General features: G+C 41.6%; 1 protein-coding gene and 1 long non-coding RNA gene across 2 annotated transcripts in view; one reads left to right on the forward strand and one right to left on the reverse strand.

The window, feature by feature from the left end:
- Lrrc3b (leucine rich repeat containing 3B) overlaps positions 1 to 1740 on the reverse strand; it is an 80649-nt gene extending 78909 nt beyond the window's left edge. Inside the window, exon 1 of the mRNA XM_021182468.2 lies at positions 1259 to 1740. The gene's annotated coding sequence lies outside the window, so the exon portion shown is untranslated. The remainder of the gene's footprint in view (positions 1 to 1258) is intronic.
- LOC110309739 lies at positions 154 to 11842 on the forward strand. The gene is made up of 4 exons (XR_003834804.1): positions 154 to 1000; positions 3096 to 3310; positions 8908 to 9065; positions 10969 to 11842. It is a non-coding gene; the product is annotated as an uncharacterized LOC110309739 (long non-coding RNA).
- Positions 11843 to 22383: the final 10541 nt, after the last annotated feature.

Consider the following 22383-nt stretch of genomic DNA (forward strand, 5'->3'; position numbering starts at 1 on the left):
GTTGGGACCCCAGCCTATCTGCTCTCACCTGGGGACTCGCCTTATTTTCTCACACATATACCCCTAGGGATCAGGCCAAAAGTCCCCTTCCCATTCCGGAATATAGACATCCTTAACGCCCTAGTGCTGTCAGAGAAGGTGGGCGTAGATTTACCAACCCGGTGGTGGAGATGAAGGGGTGTAGGAGCAAGCGGGTGCTGGAGAGGAGAGGGGCCGTGATCCTCTTGGAGCCAGGGACAGCGTCCTCGGTCCATTATCTGAACATTCAGTCACCGCCCAAGATGCCAACGCATTCAGAACAGAGCCGAGAGGTTTGTTTGTTCCTGGCGAGGGAGCTCTTTCTAACCTAGGCAGAAGCAGCTAGCCTTCTGAAATACCCCGGGGCAGGAATCCCAGGGCTGCTTCCCACCTCCGGACTTCTCAGGTACCTAGCCCCTCTTCCTGGGCTCTCACCCGGGCCAGCGCCCCCACCCCCAAACAGACTTCCATCTCTTTTCCAAATCCTCTTCAGCGGCCACGCTGAGGTGCCCCTTCGCCTACATTATCAGAGCCTTTCCACCCCCCTCACCCATTGGCAGATCTCATCCTCTGCTGCCTCAGGCAACCTCAAGAGGGATCTTTTCCTCCCAAAATCACTTACTTCACCCATCCAGATCAGCACTTGCATTTCCCATAGCACATAACCATAACCGAAAGCCACTCTGAGGATTTTTATTATCGACTTGGGGGTGGCAGGATCCAGCGATCTGACCCTCACCGCTCTTGATGAAGACATTTAACAGTGGCATTAAGTTCCACCTCTCCTGGTTAGCCCTACCCCTTCCCATCTGCGACAGGCAAGAGAAGCACTACTAGATCCTAAGCCCTTGCCTCTGAATCCGGAGCTGTGGGAAGCAAAGAGTCGAACTGCAAGAACACAGTGAGAGAAATGGGCAGATGCCTTAAGGCTAGGGGAGCTGGGGGAAGGGCGCACGCGAGAACTGAACAGATACCGCACCAGGTGAGAACCATGAAGGGAGGGTCACAAAAGTTTGCAGACTGCTGCAAGGCACCTGGTTGCACAAGAGCGAAAAGGGTCGACTTCCCTTCTCCAGGCAGGGTCTCTCCAAAGATCTGTGTCAAAGAGACCTGGAGGTTTGGCTCCACTCGGCTCAGAACTGCGGGTGACCGTTCTCTGCTTCCCAGAGAGATGGCCTAAGCACCCTGACTGGGAGCTGAGCCCGCGCTCTGCATAAAGCAACAGGCGGCTGCACCTTACCTTGCGCCAGTCCTGGGTTGGGATGGCTGCTCCATCCTCGTGGCGCAGGGAGGAGGCGTTTGATGCATAAGCCTAGGGGTGTGCGTGCTGCTAGCTCCAGCCGACTGCAAACTGGACTACCCTCCCTGACCCGGCCCGCCGGCCGGGCTCCGCTCCGGAGCGACCGCCGCGGCGGCGTGAATGCGCTGTGGCCGGGGCGCAGGACGCAGGCGGTGCGTGGCGCGGCTGGCGTCTTTGCGCGCTGCCACCGAGTGAGGGTGCGGCCCCGGGCTGCCGTGTGGGGCACGACTTGGCTTTTACTGCTGCGGCGGCCGCTGCAGACCCTGTGCGGGGCGCCGGAACCTCACTGGAGGAGGAGACAAAGATGCGAGGGAGGCAGAAAGCTACTCGCCAACGGGCAGGCGGCTCAGTCACTAGAGGGGACTCGCCTCCAAACCTGGACTGGGGATGGAGGAGGGGCGAGGCTTCAGGGACGAGCTAGAGCGAGTGAACGTGACTGGTGGAGCTGGCTATCACCTAACTGGCACTGCTCTTCTGCCTCATAGCTGGAGATCCTGAATAAGGAGGGGAGGGGTTTCATTCAGCCTTTGCTGAAGAAGCAGAGCTGAGCTAGGAATATTAGTTAGCCTCCTCCTCCTCTCCTGCATCCTCTTGCCCAGTTCCAGGACATGTTGCTATGGCCCCATTCTTTCTTCCATTTCCTGACTACTGAGACCAGAGGGAACTGTTTAGCTTAGGTCCATTGCTGTCAACGGGGAAAAAAACAAACATTTTAAATTAATTAAAAATGACTTATTGGGTGCACAGGGCAAGAGTCAGGCACACTGCAGCTAGCAGCTAGAACCCATACCAGATGGGGATTCACCAGAAAGTCTTTATCATTTGGTGACCTCTATCAAGCATATTAAAGCTTGTAACATCTCCCCATTTGCAATGATGCTGTTTTATGCAGGTTTAGAAGTATGCTGGGTCTGGCCACATTACAAAACTGTAAACCACTGAGTCCCCCAGCAGCTGTGATTTGTCTAACAGCTCCATATTATACACCTTTATATTCTATGACTTGTATTTCTAACATTTCACAATATGACTTTATTAGTCTGGATTTGAATTGTCATCACTTTTCAATACTTTTAAACTGAGAAATTAGGACCTACAAATAAATATATATGAATAGCAGGTATGTAATTTGGTCTAATTATTCAAAGGAAAACTTGGCATTCTCATTGAAAGTATAAAATTTGTCTGTAATACTGTGCCAGTGATTCTACTTCTTACAAGTCAGGAAATAACTGAGAACATACACAACATTTATCTGTAGAGATGCTCATTAGGCTGCTGCATAAGCAATGGAAGGTTGGAAGAGAGTACAAGATGAACAGTGAAACATTTCATAGGAATACACGATAAAATATCACATATTGAACTGTTATAGATGACCTCCGCCGTGGGTGATCGGTGTAAGTTTATCTAAAGAGTTCCAGAGCTCAAGATGACACACGACATAATCTCACAGAGCTGGCTTGCATCCAAGTCTTTCCAACTGTTGATTATGCTATCCTACATTTGAATCTTTGGTCGATGCTGTGTTTTAAGTGAAATAGCATTTGTGGAGCACTCACCTCTTAGTAATGTCCATAAGGCATAAATTTGGTTAAACTTAAGACAAATGTCTGACTATGGCTCAGATAACCTATACAGTAGCTTTCTGGTTTGGTTGGTTTGTCAAGTTGTCAACTTGACTTGCTGAATGTTGGTATCACCCATGCTATAAAAAGGATAAATGACAGGCCCTAGAGTTTGTCACCTCTGCTATAAACTTAGATTTGTTTTGTAGCAACCAGAAATCAAGTCCAGCTCAGCAAAGTATGTTCTTTAATATGAGGAGCTGATTGGTTGTGTCCTCTGCTTCTGCTGACATCCGATTAAAAGAATGAAACAGGAGAAAGATAGCTTCTTGGAAGCCCTACTTATGATCTAATTAGTGAGTCAGAGAAGGGACTTAGCATCTCTGACCTTCATGCTCAACTTCATGGCCTTTCTGCTTCAGAGGTAAATGGCATTTACTGATGTTTTTTCTTTAACTTCCTTTAGAAATGGAGTGAGTTGTTTCACATTCAGTATGTCATAGAAACCTTTGCATATAGAAGAAATTCCTTCAGTTATGCCCTGCATTCTCAACTGAAGCATCTCTACAATAGTTCGATGCCTTCCTCTCAAGTGGGGCTACGTTTCTCAAATTCGGATTGGTGCCTGCAGCCCTGATGCCTATAGAATGTTTTAAAATTAAGATATGTAGATGTTGATCTCACAAAACCTTTGCTCAAGGCATTCCAGGTAATAGCAAGCCACTGCAAAGTAGTCTAAAGCTGGAATTTTGGCAAGGAGGCCCCTATAGAGCATACTCACCACTGGGCTTACCCTCAATCAAAGAAAGCCTGGCCTGTGCCTAGCCTTGAGAGCTGGGGAGCTGGTGGTTATCCCATGCATGAATTTCTCCAGAAATGCTGTGTATTTCTCATGGCCAGTGACTTGGTTCACATGGAGAGGGAGGTCCAAATGCAAGGGAGACTTTTCCTTAATAATGAACACCTGATGAACAGTTCTAGAATAATGGTTCTGGAATGTAAGTGGTACAGGCATATCCAGTCTTTATAAAATGTAATACATTTTAGTCCAGAAAGTATCAACACACAAACAAGAGAACAACCTAATCATTTGAATGATGTTGACAAGTGAGTCAACTTTTTTTCCAAGTATGGGGCTAATTTTGTGAAAAATTGGATTGCTAGTTAATTAAATATATTAACAATATTATATAATTGATTTTAATAGTGATTTTAGATGGTAAAGACTGAATTCATCAAGATGGTGTTAAGTGCCTCTGAGGTTTAGTTCACCCCCTGTCTTCTCATAAATACCTCTTGCTTTCTGCCAATCAGTTCACCTCCCCATGACTTGCAGGTCAGGTCCATGCAGAGAGTATATGCTTGCTGCAAATTTATTGAAAAGATGAATAATTCAAACCCCCTTGACTTTCTTATCTCCAAAACAGCAACATCATTTCTGAGCTGCTCCATAGGGAAGCTAATTAATTCTCTGAAACTGGGAAATATTTTGAAGTTCCAAGGTACTTTAAAAGCACTCAAGAACACTAACATGTGCAATAAAGACAGTATTATTATTTCCCTGGCATATAAATGGCAAGTAATTCTCTATTAATGTCTTTTTCTGAATATACTCAACACATTATACAATACACATTAATGTGTTGCTGGCTCATTTCTCTTGGGGACACCTTATGTGGACTGAATAAGATGTGGTCTCTTCTAGCTCTGTTGTTTGCTCACTTCTTCAGTGTTGAGACCTTCCATTTATGTGTGGGGATGTGGGAAAAAAAAGGACCACTCCTCCATTGTTGGTGAAATTGCCAGCTGGTACAGCTACTCTGGAAAACAACTTTGAGCATCCTCAGAAAATTGGACATAGGATTACCTAAGGACCAAGCTATACTACTCTTGTGCATATACTCCAAAATGCTCTAACATATAACAAGGACACATGCTCCACTATGTTCATAGCAGCCTTATTTATAATAGCCAAAAGTTAGTAAAAACCCAGATGTCCTTTGACAGAGGAATGGGGTACTACTCAGCTATTTAAAAAATGACTTCATGAAATCTTAGACAAATGTATGGTAGTAGAATATATCATCCTGAGAGCAGTAACCCAATCACTAAAGAACACACATGGTCTGCACTCACTGATAAGTGCACATTAGCCCAAAAGCTTGGAATACCCAAGATACAATTCACAGACCACATGAAGCTCAAGAAGAAGGACGACCAAAATGTGGGAACTTCAGACCTTCTTAGAAAGGGGAACAAAAATACTCAAGGAAGGAAATATGGAGACAAAGTGTGAAGCAGAGATTGAAGGAAAGGTCATCCAGAGACAGCCCCACCTGGAAATCCATCCCATATACAGTCACCAAACCCTGACACTACTGTGGATGCCAAGAAGTGCATGCTAACAGGAGTCTGATACAGCTGACTCCTGAGAGGCTCTGCCAGAGTCTGACAAATACAGAGGTGGATGCTTGCAGCCAACCATTGGATTGAGCAGGAATCCCCAATGGAGGAGTTAGAGAAAGGACTGAAGGAGCTAGAGGGGTTTTCAACCCCATAGGAAGAACAACAATATCAACCAACCAGACCCCCAAGAGCTCCCAGGGGCTAAACCACCAACCAAGGAGTACACATGGAGGGACCCATGGCTACTGCCACACATGTAGCAGAGAATGGCCTTTTCTGGCATCAAGGGAAGGAGAGGCCCTTGGTCCTGTGAAGGCTTGATTCCTGAGTGTTGGCGAATTCGAGGGTGGGGAGACGGGAATGGGTGAGTAGGGGAACGGCCCCATAGAAGCAGGGTTAGGAGATAGAGGTTTTCCAGGGATGGGACGAAGCTGGGAAGGGGGGTGGGGTAATGTTTGAAATATAAATAAAGAAAATATCCAATAAAAAATAACATGAAAAAACAATTAAATAAAATATGTCCAAATTTGAAAAAGAGAGAGAGAGAAAGAAAAGAAATTCTTTCTAGAGAAGGTCTGTTTAAAAGTTAGATAGGACATTAACACAGTTGCTTTGTTAGGGGGTTTTTGTCTCCTGAAGTCGATAGGTCATCAAATAATGGAAATGGAACCTCAGTTTCTAGAGATAAAAACTGTACCTTGAATGTGAAATTCAGGAGCATAGCAGGTGTTGTACTAAATGAAACCTTTCTGAGAAGAGAGACCTGGGTCACTTGCCCTATAATATGACAACTGGAAGAACATTTTGCATGTTTTATGTGTTCTCATTTAGAGAGTTAATGTGTCTGCTTGTACCTCCCTTGCACTCCCATTAGAAGTAATAGAAACTACTACTGCTAACTCATTCCATAAACCAGTTGCTACTGCACTGACGCATCCTCAGAGCCTCATTCAGCTTCTTATCAGCACTTTGGATGTGGCTGGGCATCTATGGATCCAAGAGGGCTTGTTCTCATACATCAAATAGTTTGCTCTAGGGCACTCATGTTCTTTTTGCTGTGATCATGATTTGATATTAAATGTCTCCAGAATGTTTTTTCTCTGTATTGTGACACAGTCTCCTTAATGTATTTCACCAAAGGGCAGAAATCTGTTCTGGGTAGTGAACCCTCATCATCCCTAAAGTAACTAGTTTTCTTCCTTTATGTTTCTTACTACCCAACTAAGAATTTACCAAACTGCTTGAATCCACAACCTTATCCCAACAGTCTACTTATGAGATAACCTGAGCATCTCTCTGATCTACTTAGTCTTAATCCCAATGGAAAGAGTCAGATTGCTATGTGCTTTTAAAGAAGAGGCCAATATTTATGAATTTCTCCCTTTAGTAAATGGGTCATAAGATTCAGAGTGCCCAGTTCATGCGTTGGACTTCCCTCCTAAGAATGTCTTAGTGAGTGAACAGACAATCAGCTTACCTCAAAGATCCCAGATCACAATTTTGATAAGGCTCAAATACACCAGGAGTGATATTTTTTATCTCTGTCAAAATTTGGTCCACATGACTCATAATGGTGAAAAGGTAGAAACTACCCAAATACTGACCAACTGGGAGAAAGACCAAATATATCTGTGCAGTAGAATGTTGTTTGGGCAGGCAAACGATTGAAGTTAATTTACTATTTCAAATAGTCTGGTAGAGAGGCTGTTTGAATGGTGCTATTTTATTCATGATAAAAATGATCTTGCCCTGGAATTTAATCTGACTGTTCAGTGGCCCCTCCACTTTAACTGGTAAGGCCTTGAAGGATCTTTCGTTTTTCTAGCGTCCTCTTCCATCATTAACACATCTTTTCTCTGAATTAAAGCTTCTGAGTTTTTAATTCTTCATTCATTCATTCATCCATTTATTCACTTATTTCTGCTTCTAAGCTTTTGAATCTTCTCCTATATGTTATTTTTATATGACTGGAACATTTAAAAGTATTTTATTTATTTTAATTAATTTACTCTTTAACAATGTCTAACATGTATATATTCTGGTTATACTCACTAACCCTCACTCTATTGTTCTTCTCTCATACCTACTAACCCTCCCAAACAAATCTCTATCTACTCCATACCATTTTGTTTTGCTTTTCTTTGTGACCCACTGGGTTTTATCAGGGTTACTTGTGTGGGAATGGGTGTGATCCTATCTGCTTCTCATGAGTAGCTTGCCAGTGCTTACAGATGACTTTCTACAGACTCCCAACTGTCCTCAACTCTTATTAGCTAACCTGGATGAGGTGGATCCTGAAAGGACCCTCCAATCTATGACTGAATGTTCAAACAACAGTTGTTTATGAATGCTATGTCTCACCATTTTCTTCTCTATCACTCAGCTCTTACATGTTTTTCCATCCACTCTTCTGTGATATTCTCTGAACCTTGGAAGTGTGATATGGGTATTTTGACTGCTTAATAGTCTCTTTTGCTCATCAACTTTACTAGCTACAAGTCTTCATAGTAACTCCATTCACTACAAAGAGAAACGTCTGTGACAAAGGCTGATGATCAGACTAATCTATGGTTATAAACACTGATATTTAGAAGGCAGTTTGATAACAAGTTCTTTCAGCCTATTGCTTTTGACCTCCCCAGTCATGGCATTTGGCCAGATCCACCACATCTTGTATACAGTTCTTTCCAAAGGGTTCCAATTAGAAATCAGTTGATTACCTCCATAACAGCTATGCCACTACTGTAAAGAAGGTACATCTTGCCTTCTTTACAGTAGTAAAGTTGTTATCATCACATGCAGACTCTAAAGTTGGGAAAATCATCACTGATCTTTTATTTTCCCACTGTCCATATAACAATTCTGGAGAAAGCTTTTCAGCTCCGTTCCAGCATGCTTCTTTGTATTTTACAGTAAAGTGTGTATTGTTTTCATCTATAGGATCTTACTTTTTAGTTCTTGGTGCAGCCAAAAGCAATGATCATGGTTCCCACACCAAGAAATGATGCATGGTTAGGATGGCAAGTATGCTAGTTACCTTGATTGAACATCCCATTTGTATAGATGTTTTCTACCATACTGTGCCCCAACTACATATACTTATTAAACATAGAAATATATTTTAAAAATATGAAGCCCATGAATGAACTTTGAAAGTAACAAAGATTGCATACTATATGACTCCATCATATAAAAGAACTATAACAGTGGGGTCTGTAAAGCCACAAGTACATTTGTGGTTGCTTGGGGTTTGGCTTTGGGTTAAAGTTCCGCTTAAAGGGATGGCTGTGTTCTAGGATCACCTAGAGTGTCACCTGTAGTGATCTGTTGGTATACTAAAAGTCACAGAAACATAAGCAAAGCTATGGTGGGTGGTTATATTCATGTGATGGCAAAGTTAATATTAAGACAGATGAAGACTCTACTGTCTTCAGATTCTCTCCCTCTCAAACTACATAGGAATCCAGGAGTATAGGCTAAAAGCACCTCAGTATTTCTTCCTTAGGTCTCCCTTATCCACCATGTCTCCTTGTTATTCTTCACATGGAGATTCAGACCTACAGTGTCTTTTTGGAGTTTCAGTGATAAATTAATATCTTTATCCTTACCTTTTAGTAGAACAAGCAAACTCAGTTAAAATGCCAGAGATTTTCAAGGAATGGAACAAAGAAAGCAGAATGACAGGAATGAAAGACACTGAAAAAGTCCTCACTGGCAGTAATTTATTCTTGTTACTTCTGCATACCATCAACGATGTTTGCATCTTCATCAAGGTACTGCAGACATACCACTATTGCTCTATGCCTGTGCATGAACTCTGGCTGAGGCAGGCTGCCCTTCCTCCCTCTGTCATGCTTAGGGAAGCCAGCACAATATTCCTGCTAGTTGGTCTGGAGTCAGTTCAGTATTTAATTATAGGGTTGATTTCCTTCTTTTGTACTAATGTTTTCTCCACCCACTCAGAGTGTTTGAAGGATCTTACAAAGAACCTTTCTGGCCGATCACATTTCACTGTAAGAACCCAAGGGCATGAGGAAAGAGCTCTCCATACATTACAGGATGGGATTTCAGTCTTTTGTTCTAAATGTAAGGGACATGGGAAGCCCTAGGGAAGCCATAGAACTTCCCAAACATTAGTTTTCTCTGCTGAAAAACAAGAGAATTGTGCCATTGTCTCCAAAGCTCATTTTAGAATAGGTATTCCCCAAACAGGTTTGATAATCTTCAAACACAAGCCTCTGTTTAGGTTTGCAGACCAGAAGCTGACAAAGACAATAGCGTAGTGTACTAGTCAGCGTCCTATATCTTGTTGGCTAATGAAGTCTCATTTGCATAGCTTATTGCTGGGACATTAGCCCTTGAGATAGCTCTGTGTTCTGAGATCATTTTCCTCCAAGAGAGTTAGCAAGCATATAAACAGAAGGCTACAGTGAGGGACCCCAAAACATGAACCTTAGTGATGTACTGTTGGGAAACCCACACAGATGCCTGCCTGGGTGGTGTGTTCTATCAGGATATTCCACACAGACATTCCCTCCAAGGTGGGCCTGTTAGTTCATTCAAAATATTCACACAGATAACTGATCCATCATGATTCTATGTGGAGTACTGTCCCAGGCATTTCCTTCCAATAACCATTTCAGTTAGGTTCCTAGACTTGAGTTAGTTTTCATATCTCTAAAGATGGCATTGTCTGTGTTCCATTTATATATTTCCAACATAGCAATTATGAGACTAGATAGAGTTTTCATGGTAATCTTTAACATAATTACCTGAAACTATTGACCATGAGTTGCATTTCCATCTCTCAATAACCAAAACAAATTATGGTGGTTTGAATATGCTTGTCCCAGGGAGTGGCACTATTAGGAGGTATGGCCTTGTTGGAGGAAGTGTGTCACTGTGGAAATAAGCTTTAAGACCCTCATCCCAGCTGTTTGGAAGCCAGTCTTTTCCTAGTGGCCTTCAGATAATGATGTAGAACTCTCAGCTTCTCCTGCACCATGTCTGCTTGGCTGCTGCCATGCTACTGCCTTGATGATAATGGACTAAACCTCTGAACCTGTAAGCCAGGCCCGATGAAGTTTTGTCCTTGTAAGAGTTGCCTTGGTCATGGTGTCTCTTCACAGGAGTAAAACCCTAACTAAGACATAGATGCCCAAAATGCCTAAAAAAGGAAGTGAAAGGGCATCTATGAAGTAAAGTATATTAATATGTATGCACTTGTAGTTTTTGCTAAAAGGCTCATATTGGGATTTAGAAGATAAGAAAGTAAATAATATACAGGATGAATCGGGCAGAATAATAAAAGCAATGAGAGAATGGGCAGATAAGTTAGTAACAAAAATTATACATATTGAAAAGTCAATAAACCAGAAAAACTGGTCTGTGTAGAAACTAATTTATAGACAATTGATGAAGCATCTATCTGGTGAACTGGACTGGAAATGTAGATGTTGCATATGAGGCAGGGGAATCATGGAATCATGAGCTGAAGAGATATTGAAAGGAATTTTTAAATACGTAAATTGTATTCACAGATTGTAGAAAAGTGTTATTGATTCTCTCAAATATTCAAGAATGTGAGTGCATGGTAGAGCTAAGAGCTTATCAGGGAGGTTGCGGGAGAAGGTCAAGATAGAGTTTGAACAAGGTATGTCTCCTTCATGTTTGTAGGCTAGACATCTCTGCCTGTGAACTTGGGATGGATGGAAGATGTCTGTGGAAGGATGCAGATGATGAGACCATTAAAAACTCAACTGTTATGGACAGTCTTTTTCAAATTATTGTTATTATTATTATTATTGTGTGTATTTTATTATTCCGTAGTATCTGACCACCCTCTCTATTAAAAATCATACTTAATGTTGTCACTTATGGTACAGTATACACATAGCACCATAGAAACTAGCCATGGAGTTAGCCCTTACTACTGCATGAATGTCTGAAGGATAGGTACCATCAACTATCCTTCTATCCTGCATCAATTATCCTGTCTACTGCTGCATGTCCATTTTTACCTATCATTAAGCTTCACAAAAACTTAAGTTACTTAAAAATTAAACATTTAAAAGTTTGTTGACAAAACAATAAACATGAAAATTTTTTCTATTACCTTGGCCAATAAAAAATTTAGAATTTCTAGTTACTAGGCACACAGGACTCTAAAGTATGCTATACCTTGCCTGCTTTGGGCTACAAATATATTCTATTTTCTTGTGATACCACCTTTACAGGAAGAGTTCTTGCTGACCCCATATGCTTGATGGCTTTGGGGTCTTCTTTCCAGGGCTTCACATAGCTGCTGTCTTCCTAAGGCTAAATTGCCTATTTGGCAGTAGAATAATGAAAGTCATTTCAAGGTTGCTTCTGTCAAAGCCACCAGGTCCAGCATTCTGGGGACTGCTCTGTATATAAAGTGCTTAATTGAAATTAATCAATGCTACAAATCAATTCAGGATTTATCATCAAACACTGTTTTCTGAACAAGACCAGGAAAGAAATCCCTGGTCTCATAGAACTCAGGAACACCACGAAGTGGAAGCTTCATTCTGCCCTCCTCATTGTTGAGCAGAATATTCTGATTTTTTTCCTCTCATATATGAATAACTGATACCATGGCATAATACATTTATTAGAAAGGAAGGATTGAGGGAACATGGCTTTTGTTTGCTTCTTTGTGTTTAGTACCAAGAAGAGCCCACAGCATCAAGATGAGATTGGATAGGTTCATTTTCAAACCAATTATGTTTGAATTTGGAAGTGTGGAGTGTTCTCAGACTGCATAGAAAACCCAAATTGCCCTTCAACTTGATGACTGTGGACTTCAAATTCTAGTCTCCCAATAACATTCTAAATTCACTGAAGACTGCTTACAAAATCATACTTTAAAAAGACTCACGTCTATTTGGGGGGCCTAAACATGACCAATAAGTAAAGATATTTCTCTGAGTCATATACAGAAGGAGACATATCCAATTACTTTTATTCATGTAAGACATAATTAATGATCTGATTAAGGGACAAAAATTAGACTGTTTTGTACTGATGATATGAGTAAACTAAACAGGAATGTTGAAGGAGAGAAACTTCTTTCCCTTTAACTGTGATGCACACTTGGAGTCTGACAGCACCTTACTTACCTGGAGTCTGGCTTCATGCCAATGAGACAATTTCTCCCTCTAGGTAGAAGTCCATACATCTCAAAAGGTTTACCACACTCCTTTTGATCATCAGGAAGTACATGATATCACCTCTTTCTATACTTTCTTGAGCTCTGACTTACTGTTCCTCCTCTTGCTTTCTGAATCTAACCTGGAGATGGAGATGAAATAAAAGAACCATTGTATGGTCTCACAAGCATATACATAGCACTTGTATCTGTGTACTCCATGAATTTGTGAGTTATCTTCCATAGACTTAGAGTCCACAGCAGGAAAGTTTTGTGAAAGTAGTTGGTTAGGTGTGCTCTCAGAAGGGAAATGTAGGAAGCAGAATCAGGAAAGAGAAGGAATCTAAGTAGAGATGCAATCTTAATTGAAGTGTTTTCCATCCTGAAATATAAGGTGTGGCAGAAAACTTTTCTTCTAAAGGGAAAGGAGGCAGCCCTGGCCTTTGTCTGCTCAGTAGAGTAGGATGTACACCCATCATGACTTCATTGGCAATAAACTCTTATCCCATACTGTTTTACAACAGCCAGAGGCTGCAGCAATCTATATTCACCAGCAGAAGTGTGATGATGTGTCCCGCTTCACAGGTGAGAGAGACTGGGGCATGGCATCATCTGTATTTCCTCTGGCTTACTGATCTCAAAGACTCATGGATCACAGTTATAGCCATTTTTAATACTCCAATCACTCTCTCAAAGAGTTGCTACTTGGCACAGCATTATTTACAGTGCCTTGAACATCATGGTTGGCATCTTGAATTTGTTTTGAGGAAGTTCTTGTACTACAAGGCAATGTGTATAGAGCATTTGCAACCCAAATAACACCTTCTCCTTGAAAGCTCTGAGTGCTTTATGAAGAAGAAGCATTTTAACAAGTCTCAAGGAACAGTGAAAGGGCTCAAGCAAGATGGTAAAACATCTGATCTAACGATGAGAAGATGTTGTTTTATTACCAACTTTGAATAATAATTAAATGAAGCCATTTCAGAAAATCCCTCAGAAATTGTATTTGCATTTATATATTTTTTCCACTTAGTTTTTATTTATGTCCCTGAAAACACATGATCTTGCACAGTTTTTTCAACCTCAGCATATTCACATTTGAGGCTGAAAAAATTTTAAGCTGTGTTCTACATTGTAGTGTATTTAACAGAATCCCCAGTGGATTTCAGTGGTCTGTGTACCTGTTCTGCCCTTACACTATCTATTGGAAGTTCAACTCATTCTGGCTGAGAAGCTAAAGGTTTTTCTGGTGACTGCAAAGGGCTTCCATAGTTCTACCTTGACTGTGTTCAGTTATCCTAATCCTTGATCTCCTATTCTGTGGAATGGCAAGATACTTGCCCAGAGGGCTTCTCTGCTGTTTTGACTAGTTAGTTCTTAGAAGGGGACATTGCTCATTTTAGTCTCCTGTCTTTGTTTCTGCTGATTAGAAAGGGCTACTTTATAGACAAAAGATAATGGTGTTCAGTCTTACAGAGAGACTGACATAGACCATGTTGTACAACTTAAATTCAAGCTTACACACACACAGACACACACACACACACACACACACACACACACGCAAACACACACTCTTATGGTTTTGTAAATTTATTCCATTTTATTTCATGTTTTTCTGGGTCTTGATTTGAACTGCCCATGATATGAATGGAAAGACAACACCTTCCTCTCTGTGATCAGTGTCTCTGAGGTCATAGTTCATCACAGGAAGAATTCTACATGTACGAGTGGAAGGAAGACTCCAGTCTGGAGCTGATGAATTAGACTGGAATGCTTCTCTGTGTGATAACTGAAAAACATTCCACTGTTTTTCTTAGATTCTATAAGGAAATTGTATTAGGTATTCAAGACTTTTCACAATGCTTAACTATGTGAGACTCTGGTAAGACACTGTGAATTCCCTACTGGACAGATGCCATTGCTCCCAATGCATAATTGAGAATCCCCTTTGAGAAGGCCTGTTTATCAAAAGCAACAATGAACGATGGTTTGAAGTTCACACCAAAATAGTCTATAGGAAAAGAGAATAGCTTTGTGAAGTATGGCATAGACAGCTGTGACTTGAAAGGCACACAGAGAAGTATCCCAGTCTGAATCATTATCTCCTGGCTGGTTTCTTCCACTCCTGCATGTAGAATTCTTCCTGTCCTGAACTATGAAATCAGAGACACAGATCATAGAGGGGAAGGTGATGCCTCTGTTTTCCCATTTATATCATGGGCAGTTCAAATCAAGACCCAGAAAAACATGGAATAAATTTACAAAACCACAAGAAAGCTCAGTATTATTCTTGCCATTAATATTGTAAAGATTTTTCTCAAATAGTAAATATTATATTTGCCAAAAAAATATCTTCTTCTGTCTCTTATATAAGGTGCAGATTACTCTGAATTCTCTCCTCTTCTGAAAAGTATCTGAATAAGTGATCTTGATCCTAAAATGAAGAGTTCATGACCAAGAGTGGAAATTCTATCTGCACTCTGGACATGTGATGGGCATCTCTATTGCCAGACTCTGCTTTCTCTTTCCTCTGGAGGAGAGGTTGGAAGACCTTTTCTCTATAGGCCACACAGATGGGAAATATGTTAGGTATTTTACACAATGAGATCTCTCCTAAAAAAATCTACCATTATGATTCAAAAGTCACCATCCAAAAAAGACACTGACATAGCTACATCCTAATAAAATCTCATTCACAAAAATAGGTAACAGGCAAGATTTGGTTTTCATTCAATAGTTTATCAACAGTACAATTTAGGATCTTCTTTTTCGTGTCTACCTACTTCGCTGGCAGTTATCTCTGTTGTAATAGTGCTTGTAAACCAGCACCTTGCCAGAAGTTAGATAACATTGCTGCCATGTAGATGAAGTTTCATTTTGGCACTGTGGTCTGAATAACTTGGCTTACACAAAAGTGGGTTATCCCATTACGTATGTCAAGTAATTGTTTGGAAAAATGGCAAGACAATAAATTCTTTGGCTAGTTGTAGAAATTACACAGTTGATGAATTCTAATTCAAGGATGAATTCTAGAGAGCAGTATCTAGACATGCTTAAGACTATGGCATCTCACATTTTTTAACCCAGAAATGTTCCTGTCCAAAGGAAAGAAAGGGATCAAAAATGGAAGAGAAACTGATGGAAAGGCCATCCAGAGACCACCTTACCTAGGGATCCATCTGAAGACACCAAACCCTGACACTATTCTGATGCTGAGAAGTGCTTGCTGACAGGAGCCTGGTATGGCTGCTCCCTAAGAGATTCTACCTGCATTTGATCAATACAGATGCAGATACAGACAACCATTTGACTGAGCCCAGTGACCTCAATGGAAGAGCTAGAAGAACTGAAGGAGCTAAAAGGGATTACATAGGAAGAACAATATCAATTAACTGGACCACAAAGAACCTCCAGAGACTAGACCAACAACCAGAAAGTATTCATGGAGTGGTCCCTGGCTCAAGATACATATGTAGCAGAGGATGGCCTTTCCTGACATCAGTGGGCAAGGAGGCCCTTGGTTCTGTGGAGGCTCGATGCCCCAGCGAATGGGGATAGTGAGTCAGGAGTGGATGAGAGGATGGAGGAGCACCCTCATAGACACCATGTGGAAGGGGGAGGAGGGATGGGATAAGAGATTTGTAGAGGGATAATTGGGAAGGGAGATATCATTTGAAATACAAACAAATAAAATGACTAATAAAAGAAAAAAAAGATGAAGCACTGAGAAGTTCTGGATCTGAGAGTAACAGCTCAGGATTCCCAGAATAGTCCTCTCCCTTCACCTTGCCTCCAATCCCAGTTTTCCTAGAGTTTGAATAAAATACTTTTATAATCCTGTATCTTTGAGTCGGAGGCAACTCTGATATCTTCTTTCTCAGCTAGTGGAAGGGTCTTCTCATCTGGTTGTACTTTTAACAGAAAGACCAATAGCTAAAGAGCAGATGCCTGCATCTATTTCTTAATCTCACTTTCTTTTACCAACAGATATACCTGACCTTAACTATTTATAACCACACTCTCCTTCTAGAAACTTCCTTCCTTTGTGGTTTCTAAATTCTTCCTCTCACTTGGCTCACTAGTTCAATTGTGTGGCTCTTTACCTTTGTATGTACCATGCCTGTGTATTAGGGCCTGGGCTCAAGGCTTTCCCACAAGTTCATTCCAATAATTCTCAGCCTTTCTCTGACTTTGACACCACCAACCCACTCATGATTGAAAAAATCTATGTCCCAAACTCTCTAATCAACCAATCAACCACTGCAAGCTCTGCTATAAAGGGACAGAACATTCGACAAAATAAAGACTCATGAAAGAGAAATAAATCCTAAACCCATCTGTGATGGTTTGTATATCCTTGGACCAGGGAGTGGCACCATCTGGAGGTGTGGCCTTGTTGCAATGGGTGTGAACTGTCAGAATGGGTGTGTCACTGTGGGTGTGGGCATAAGATCCTCACCCTAGTTGCCTGGAAGTCAGTCTTCCACTAGCAGCCTTTGGACGAAGACGTAGAACTCTCAGCTCTGCCTGCACCATGCCTGCCTGGATGCTGTCATGTTCCCACCTTGATGATAATAGACTGAACCTCTGAACCTGTAAGCCAGCCCCAATTAAATGTTGTCTTTTTATAAGACTTGCCTTGGTCATGGTGTCGATTCACAGCAGTAAAACCCTAACTAAGACACCATCAATAGTTGCGGTAGACTAAATGTGTATGTTCCATATTCACAGGCTAAAACTATAAGCCCTCATATGATGCCACTGGGTGGGGTGGGGGTGGGGCAAGGGCATCAGGAGGTAGACCACAGGAGTAGCATACTTTGATGTTGTAAGGACATGATTGCTGCCTATGAAGAAGGAGGTCCTCACAAAATGTTGAATCTGCAGGTAGCGTGATCTTCCAGAACTATGAGAAATGAATTATCTTCTTTATAAACTACCATGTTTTTGCTTTCTTATAGCAGCCTAATTGGGTCAAGTCAATAGCAAACAGAAGAAGAAGGAACCTGGATTTAGAAGGATTGTGGTTGTAACACATGTTGAATGGCCAAGAAACTAACAGAAATTTACTATAAGGCTCCAAATATGTCTTAGGTATGTTCATAGCAATATGTCTCTGAGTAGCTGCATTCTGTGAGTTCCTGTGTTGTCTGTCAGAAAGTTGCAGCATTAGTTGTTGGTGGGTGTGGCTCACATCAGAGTATTGTTGCCGTTCTTTGAATATGTATGTATCTGAGATCTCTTATTTTTGTGTGGCCTGATGTGGGTAAGACCACCTCCTGCATCCTAGTGCTTCATACTATACAGATGCAAACTTATTCCCAGGCTCACATTATTTCTTAATGTGTTGATATTATGGGGACAAATTCAGGGTTTTATAGTTCTTTTTCAATGTCATAAGCAAAGCAGTGTACTTATGCTTCTGTGGCTCTCAGCTTCAGAATGTGCTGAGGAATGATTAAATGGGAAGAGCAGCAAGGCTTGCTTCATAGTACTGTGAGACTGGAATGCATATGGTAGTCAGCACAGCATCCAACCTACATGTTTAATAAGCAGTAGCTTGAATCAATATTACTGTGATCAGCATCAGGCTAGCAGAGCTTTTCCAAGCTGAACAACTGGAGTTCTCTACCTTTTACCTCAGTTACTTTAATTTAGTGGAAGTGACTCTTACTCAGTACCTTCTGCATCTAAAACAATAGCAAGAGAGATGCTCAGCTACATAGGCTCAACTCGAGAGATGGTGTGTATTACTAACTCCACTTCAATGCCAATTGTCACAATGGCATGAAGTGTACAACAGGAAGGATGGCAGGAATTGGAACAGATTTAAATGAATGCTGTGGGAGATCTTTGGATAATCTGTATCTTATGGGTCTCCAGAAGGTAAGAGAGGTTTCAGTATGTATTATAAGAGGTGTAAGTTGGGGTGATGGTGTTTTGTTCATCTATTATCCCCATTGCCATTAATAAAGCATGGCATCATTTGGGGCACTAATCTGTGATATTTGCCTGTCTATTTACAGGTATAATTTAAATGCAGATTCCAAATCCTTTGAGGTACTTCATGTGTAATTTCTGCCTTGTGGTTTTGGTGAGCCTCCTATAGGTTTGAGGTGTGTGTGTGTGTGTGTGTGTGTGTGTGTGTGTGGTGGGGGCTTTATGTGCATGAGTGCCTATGTGTGCTCGCTATTGCAATAATATATTTTAAAGCTATGCATATTGTTCAGTTTAGTAGTGCACAGACTGTCCTATTCAGCAGGCATTTCCTGAATGTCAAGAAAGTGCCAAATTCTGTGATACCTAAAGATGACAATGTATGAATTATCTACATTAAAACAATATATGATCAACCTGCAAGAAGCCTGAGAGAACTAGTACAGGCATTAGATGGAGTAGCTGATACTTATATGACAAAGTGAGAATGTGAGAACTCTAGTGGGACCATAAAGCAGTCAGCAAAAGCACAAGTAACAAAGCCAGTAACATCCAAGGACAGTCTTGGAGATTTGAGGAAAGACTCACGTATCATTTATCAGATGACAGCTAAAATCTTAATCATACAAATAACATATAAATCGATAGCAAAAATAAAGGCCTGGTCCAAAGGCAGGCAAAGAACTCAAAATTTTTTTCAAAATTTTAAAAAGCAGCATGCCTAAAGAAATGTCTAGCATCTTCAATTGACAAGGAAATGTAGATTAGAACCATGCTGATCTATCATCCCTGACCTTAGTTGGAATGGCTAAAAGGAAAAAGGCAAGACATAAGAAGCACTGGAGAGGATACAGAACCAAGGGAGTGAAAACTGTTGTATGTAAATCAATGCTGTCATTATGTAAAGAAATTTTAATACTTTTGGAAAGCTAAAAATAGACCTACTATGTAACTCAATTGGTGAGCATACACCCATTAGGAAGTTGAAGTCAGTATGTCTAAAAGATATCAATACTGCTATATTCATGGCAGATCTATCTACCACACACAGCCCAAAGAAATGGCCTACATGGCTTTCGACATGTGTACATGCACACATCATGCATGCAAAAAAACATTCCATGAGCTGTTCAACTCAGTTAAGAAGGGCTATACTTACATTGGTAGCATGGATTATCTGAGAGGAAATTGTGCTAAACGAAACAGGTCAGGACTAGTAAAACAAATACTGTGTTCTCTTCTCACAGAAGTGATGAGCCTACATAGGCTAAAACATAGAGAGCACAGAACAGGTGATACAAGGGACTGAAGGCTTGGAAATCAGAGAGCTGTGTGCTAATGGCATATCTATTCATTTAGATATGAGGTAACAAAGTTCTCAAGATCTGTAGCACAACACAATGTTAATGACAATTAACTCTCTGCTTTACATTTATCCAGTGAGTAGGTTCTAAGTGATCTCATCCAGAAAGCTAATGAAAGGAACTGATGGCCAGTGTACTTAGCTCGTGTGGAGAAATAATTACAAGAGGGAATCATGTATCCAAATGTCATGACAAATGCTGTCAAGAATACCTCCACAAAAGGGACTCTAGCCTCCCTCAGCCTTGAAGCAGGCTGATCCAGACTTTGACCTTGCTGCCACTAAGAAGGGTGGAGCCTTCCGACCTAGATGGCTCTATTATTCTGTCCCCTGCCACTGCTCTCCTCCAAGACACTGCTACCTGCTGAGAGGCTCCTGAGATATTCCTGAGGAACAACCTATCCTGCATGTCACCTGCAGGCTGGCTCCAGACACCAAGAATGGACTGGTTGGGGGTGGGGTGGGGGTGGGGGTAGGGGAGGGATGGGCTTTCCCCCTTATAAGCACGGTCTCTTAGTAAACTTACAGGCCTTGAACAGGAACGTTGTCTTGGTCTCCATTAATTTCTCTCGAAGTCTAAGTCCCTTTCAGGCCCAGCGTGCCTCCCAGGTGTACCTGGTTCATGTAGGCCGCGGGCTGGCATACAACAGGACTCCACAGGAAGACCAACAGAGTCAAATAAACTGGACCATATGGGGGCTCTGAGAGACTGAACCACTAACCAAAGAGCATGCATGGGCTAGACCTAGCACCCACCCCCATACACGTAGGTAACAATTGTGCAGTTTGGTCTTCATGTGGGTCCTCCAACAACTGGAGTGGAGGCTGTCCCTGAATCTGTTGTCTGCCTGTGAATCGCATTACTTTGTCTGGCCTCACTGGGAGAGGGTGTGCAGTAACTTGATGTGTCAGGCTTGGTGATATCCAGGGAACACATCCCTCTTCTCAGAGTAGGAGGGGAGGGGGTAATGGGGGATCTTTGTGAGGGGATACTAGAATAGGGAGGCTGATACTGCAATATAAAGTGAATAAATAAATTAAATTAAAATACCTCTATAATACTGAGAAAATACACAAAGAGACAAAAGGGAATATCTTTGTCCCACAGCGTGGAACATCTCTCTGGGACTAGCACAACTTTGTGTAGCCTCCATGGATCCCATGGCTAAGGAATTTTGGGGAAAATAAGTAAGTTCCTTTGCCCAGTTGCTGATTGGTGTGGACTCAATTCCATGAGAACTGCAACAAACCTCTAGGAATTTAGCAAACTCCCCTATCTGGAGTTCCAGTTTGAGAAATTAGAGATAGCAGCCCAAAAATGTTGCATGAAATTCGAAGCTTGAGAGAATTGGAGCAGCCATCGCAGACTCGTGAGTCCTGATTAGGAACGTGGTTATTAGGAAACATCTTGTCCAAGACCAGCATGGAGGTGGCACTGATGCCTTTTCTCTATACAGAAGCTTTTTCACTCTCAGCAGCATCTTGCCACTTGGAAATCTCAATTTACTTTCCATTTGGTGAAATCAAACTGACAAGATTACATTCCTCTTCATATATGATCAGCATTCTGTGTGCTTGCATGCACAAAGAGCATGTATGGGACACAGCAGTGGGGGTAGGGATGGGAGTGGGCTTTATCCGTCTGTTGATGGAAGCTTAGGCTGTTTCCCAATTATAGTGTTTCTTGAGCTTCTGGAAGTTCTACTTTCAACTCACATAATTATTTTTTAATTTTGAGGACTCTCCATACTTTTTTTCCATAATGTCTGTGTTATGCCCACTAGATTCCTATCTGTATTCTAGATGCAGATAGAAAGTTGTTCGTTAACACTTAGACTAATCTTATGCATCCATAGCTTACTCCTGAGGGATGGAACACTGAAACACAAGGCAACCGCCATGAGGGGTGTGTATGGGTTCATCTATCCAAATTTAATCATCTCTTTCTGTGATGGGTATAGTGAGGTGATGTTTGTATTTTTGGAGAAATTTAGGGCTCATGGAGTTAAGGAATGTGTCTAGTATGCTGCAGTCATAGCTGGCAAGTGATGTTTCCTGGTCTGCTGGCTTCTAACTTGCACTAAGCACCACACTATGTTAGTTAACTGCTGTTGTATAACAAATAGCCATAACTCTTACCAGATTAAAATGACATGCTGATGACCTCTCTCACACATCAGAAGCTGTGTAAACATGCTGCTCTGGGATGGAAACATCATGAAGCTTCCCAGAAGAAAATCAGTAGCCATTTACAGAACCCCAGGAAGCTCTGCCTCTCAGTACCTATGCCTGTTCACAGTAAAATGGTGATTTCACAGAGAGAATTAGGAGAGGGAGAGAGAACAGGAGAGAGAAATGTTGGGGTAAAAAAAGTGGGGAAGGATGGAGACAGACAGACAGTCAGAAAGACAGAGACAAAGACAGAAAGACAAAGGCCAAGACAGAGTTGCAGCCTAGGGTCAAAAGATACTGATTTAAAGGAATCTCACAGCTTCCTTGGTCAAGATCTCCTCCTTAGCCGGGCGGTGGTGGCGCACGCCTTTAATCCCAGCACTTGGGAGGCAGAGGCAGGTGGATTTCTGAGTTCGAGGCCAGCCTGGTCTATAAAGTGAGTTCC

This window comes from Mus caroli, chromosome 14, assembly GCF_900094665.2.
Source record: "Mus caroli chromosome 14, CAROLI_EIJ_v1.1, whole genome shotgun sequence".
NCBI lineage: Eukaryota > Metazoa > Chordata > Mammalia > Rodentia > Muridae > Mus > Mus caroli.